This window comes from Fukomys damarensis, unplaced genomic scaffold (genome assembly GCF_012274545.1).
Source record: "Fukomys damarensis isolate Sample0158 unplaced genomic scaffold, DMR_v1.0_HiC HiC_scaffold_36, whole genome shotgun sequence".
Taxonomy (NCBI): Eukaryota; Metazoa; Chordata; class Mammalia; order Rodentia; family Bathyergidae; genus Fukomys; species Fukomys damarensis.
This window is the reverse complement of record NW_022900948.1, coordinates 45,432,628-45,437,445: the sequence shown is the minus strand read 5'-3', so window position 1 is coordinate 45,437,445 and position 4,818 is coordinate 45,432,628. Positions and strand designations below refer to the sequence as shown.

The window sequence follows — 4,818 nt, the reverse complement described above, 5'->3', positions numbered from 1 at the left end:
AAAAAAAAAAAAAAAAAAAAAAAAAAAGACACCTAGTGCCTGCCTAATGGCATTGCCGTATTAAACATTTTTGAAAATTAAGGTGAGCAGGAAACCTACTCTCCAGTCCCCCTCTGTCTCTTTTAGACAGAAGCTTGCTTTCCCTCAATAAAATTTTCCTACTCTTAAAAAAAGAAAAAACAAAAACCTAAATCTTGGAAGCTGCTTACATTTTCATCAACAGATAGTGGACGAAGAAAATGTGGCACTTATACTACTCTGCCGTAAAGGATAAACTTGAGGCATTTGTAGAAGAAAGGAGGCAGCTTCTGATCATTACGTGAAGTGACATAAACAGGACGCAGAGGCGTCAGTGTCACGTGGTTTATTTTATGTGAGAAGCTTAAAGCGTAGACACATTGAGCAAATAAAGGGTGGATGAGAGGAAGCAGGGGGGAGATGTCTTGCAGATGGGAAGGAGATGTAGAGACGGAGGAGGGGACATCAAAAGAACAAAGAGGTGGGGCTGGGAATTTGGCTCAGCGGTTCCACCGCCTGCCTTGTAAGCGCAAGGACCTGAGTTTGATCCCTGGTACAAAAAAAAGAAAAAAAAAAAAAAGAACAAAAACATGTTCCATACGTGCACCAATTCCCCACAGTGAATGCAGTGGACATCATTGTCCACTGCAAACACGTTAATACAATTTTTTAAATTAAAAATTGTTTTGAGCTCAAACTTGCGATCCTCCTGCCTCAGCCTCCCAGAGTCCTGGGATGACCGTCACGTGCCACCATGCTGGCTTCTGATTTTTTTCATCCAACAGGGCCATTGCTAAAGGGGGCCAGGACAGAGTGGCCCACCGGCAGCATGGGGGCTCCTGCTGACACAGGCAACAGCCATTATAAGCATGGCCAGGTCGGGCAGAGCTCTGGAGACTTCCTGCCTCTGCAGCCAAGGCCCTGCAGGGGCCCCAGAGAGTAAGGCAGAGCATCTGCTGCAGCCCGGGGGCTTCCTGTCAACGGCGGCCACTTCCCGTGAGGCCTCGGCAGCTGTCCCCGACAGAGCCTCCAGTGCCCACGCTGACACCAGCCGTGCCAGCCGCCCCTGCCCCGAGGGTCCCGCAGCACCTGGCACAGGAAGCCGCTGTGAGGTTGGCTAGAGGAAGCTGGGAGCCCAGGCTGCGCTGAGCCCCTCCTGGGAGAGCCGAGGGACAGGAAGTCTGGACGGTGCCGCCTCCTCAGAAGCAGGGTGGGGGTCTCAGCGAGCACCCGGGAAGTGCTTCCCACAGGCTGCCACTGGGCACTGGCCCCACAGGGCCCTGCCGGGTGCAAGAGGACCTTCACCTGGGGGCCCTGGATTCGTCACCTGGGCTCTGACACATCCTGTCGAATTCCTTTTGTTTTTGTTTTGGATTTTGCTTTTTAAAGATAGGGTCTTGGTCTGTAGCTCAGGCTGGCCCTAAACTCAAAGTGATCCTCCTGCCACAGCCTCCCGAGTGCTGGGGTCATAGGCACGTACTACCATGCCCAGTGTGTACAGCAACTTTATTTATAGTAGAACTAGAACTAGAGCAATACAATGCCCATCCACAGTGAGAAGATAAATGGTAGTTTATCCATCTAATGGGATATTGCGGTGCTTGGTATGAGAAGGGCCGAATATTGAGGAACTCATTAACACTGAAAACTGTAAGATATTACTGATTACACCAGACATGGTGGCACATGCCTTCAACCCAGTATTCAGGAGGCTGAGGCAGGAGGATTGCTGAGTTCAAGGTCAACTTGACTGCATAGTGAGATCCTGTCTCAAAAGAAAGAAAGAGGAAGAGAGTGAGAGAGAGAGAGGTCTAAGGGGTAACAGTGGGGCGGACGTGGCCAAGACACAGCACAGTGAGTCTGCCTGAAGCCCCTGACCCACAGAAGCGCTTCCTGAGCGCCACGGGAGCACGCAGGTCACCACGACCTCCCCGCTCACGGCCACGGCCGAGGCCAGGCTGATAGGAGACATCAGGGCTGAGGTCAGAGGGATCACACCCAAACTCCAGCGCCACAATCGCTGTCTTCACAGCCTGAAGGACACCGCTACGATTACAGCCATGTGTTTTGTCTGTCTCGCGTCTAATTTGAAAATGCTTTGACTTCTCTTTAAAGCTGTGCCTGCATTGGTTTCCATGGAGACTTCATGACCGCACTTCTATTCACGCACCCTTACCCTGATCGATGGATAATAAGATTTGGTCGGGCCGGGGATTTAGCTCAGTGGTTCGGTGGCCCGCCTCGCAAGTGCAAGGACCCGAGTTCAATCCCCGGTACCAGAAAAAAAAAAAAAAAAAAAAAAAAAATAGGGGGGGGGGGAGCCCCGCCCTTTTGCATCAGAACAGCACCAGCTGTCCCTGCTCACACGTTCTCTTTAACTCTGTCTTAGCTGGGTGTGGTGGCGCACGCCTGTCATCCCAGCACTCGGGAGGCTGAGGCAGGAGGATCGCTGTGAGTTCGAGACCAGCCTGGGCTACATAGTGAGTTCCAGGTCAGTCTCAACTACATAGTGAGACCCTGTCTCAAAGACAAACAAAACAACAACAACAAACCCCCCCCAAACAAAAACAAAAACTCTGTCTTCAGTTTTTCTTCAACCCTGCCCCGTGCATTGGCCAGGTGGGGACAGGAGACTCGCTGCAAAGGTCTCCAGTAGCAACCAGACGCTACTGAGAAGTGGGTGGCCAGGGCTGGGGTGTGCCTGGGCGGGAAGGCTCCTGCCCACATGCATGAGGACATGGCTTTGCCCACCGCACCAAATGCACTGTGGGATGGAGGACACACGCTGCTTGAGGTCAGTCCCACCGTGGGGCGCCGCACCTGAGCCGTGAGGTCCCGGGGTCAAGGGAACCGGGTGAGCCTCACACAGCAGAAAGTCTGGAAACAGACCCATGAGGGTTGGGTCACTAGCTTTTCAACAAAGGTGATAAGGCAGAGCACTTGAGAAATGATAGGCTTTTCAACAAACACTGTGGAGCAACCAATTATCCACGTTAAAAACAAAGTTTTTTTTTTAAAAAGTCTCTTGTTCCTGCCTGGCACCATAGCCAAAATTAACTCAAAATGCATCATGGGTATCACTGTGAAACACAAACTATAAATGTCCTAGAAGAGAGTGCTCATGTCAGCAGCACATATACTACAATTGGGGCCATACAGAGAAGATTAGCACGTCCCCTATGCAAGGATGACATGCAAGATGGGTGCGGCTGTGCAGGCCTGTAATCCCAGCACTTGGTAGGCTGAAGCAGGAGGATCGCTGTGAGTTTAAGACTCTGTCTCAAAAAAGAAAAGAATGACATGCAAATTCATGAAGTGTTCCATATTTTTGTTGTTGTTGCTTTTTGAGACAGGGTCTCACTCTGTAGTTGAGACTGACCTGGAACTCACTATGTAGCCCAGGCTGGTCTCGAACTCACAGTGATCCTCCTGCCTCAGCCTCCCCATTGCTGGGATGACAGGCGTGCACTGCCATGCCCGGCTGAAGTGTTCCATATTGAAAAAAAGAAAACACAAGAGAAACTGTGTGACTCTGGATAACACATAGATTTCTTGTATTTTTGCTTTGCTTTTGTTTAAAACAGGGTCTTGCTAAGTAGTTCAGGCTGGCTTTGAACTCATGGCAATGCTCCTGCCTCAGCCTCCTGAGTGCTGGGATTACAGGTGTGTCATTATGCCTGGTTTATCTATTTCCTCTTAGGTGCACCTGGATCCTGTTTTTCAAGGAACTTGTCTGATTCACGAAAGTTGTTGAATTTGTTGGCACAAAGACATGCATAACATTTTATGCCTTTTAAACATGTGAACAGTCTGCAGAGGTGTGGTATTTCTTATTTCTGACAGTGGTAATTTGTGTTTTCTCTTTTTTTCCTGAAAAGTTGGGCTGCAGTTTTAACAGCTTCATTGATCTTCCCAATGAATCAGCTTTTGGCTCCCTTGACTTTTTTCCCTATTCTTCTTGGTCTTGTTTTGTTTTCTACCTTACTGACTTTTGCTCTGATCATTATGATTTCCTTTCTTCTGCTTATTGTGGGCTTCATTTACTTTCTGTTTCTATTTTCTAACAGCATTTTTTGGGTTGCTTTTTGAGACAGTGTCTCTCTCTATAGTGCAGGCTGGCTCTGAACTCAGAGAAATCCTCCCGCCTCAGCCTCTCAAATGCTGGGATCACAGGTGTGTGCCACCACCCCTGGCCTCCAACATAGCGTTTTCATCTTCTGCTTTATTGCCACAACTTCTGATACATCGCATTGTCATCTGTCATTCACTTAAAATTATTTTCCCTTTCTATTTTTTATTTAATCATAGGTTATTTAGAAATGTGTTGTTTAGCTTCCAAATATTTGGTGGTTTTCCAATTTAATTCTTCTGTGGTCAGAGAACATAATTTGCATGACTCAAATCCTTCACATATTGAATTGTTTGTCACCCAATGTGTTTCACACCGCATGTCCTCAAACAGAACACGCTGGGCTGGGGACGTGGCTCTGTGGTTCCGCCGCCTGCCTTGCAAGCACAAGGGCCCAAGTTCGATCCCTGGTACCACAAAAAAACAAACAAACAAAAAACCTAGTACAGAACATGGCTACTACCAGGTTGGATGGAAGGTTCCAGTGACAATCGCATCCTGGTTCCATAGTGTCATTTAAGGCTTCTAAACTGTGGTTTTTCTGGATCAGGTGGGGTGGATGGTGCACACCTATAATTCTAGCACTTGGGAAGCTGAGGCAGGAAAATCCCTGGGAGTTCAGCCTGTAGTACAAAGTGAGACCCTGTCTAAAAAAAAAAAAAAAAAAAAAA

The 4,818-nt window shown here is 48.3% G+C and overlaps 1 non-coding gene across 1 annotated transcript; it reads left to right on the top strand.

The window, feature by feature from the left end:
• The first annotated feature begins 3,133 nt into the window (after positions 1–3,133).
• On the top strand, positions 3,134–3,241 carry LOC117284402. The gene has a single exon (XR_004515475.1). It is a non-coding gene; the product is annotated as a U6 spliceosomal RNA (small nuclear RNA).
• Positions 3,242–4,818: the final 1,577 nt, after the last annotated feature.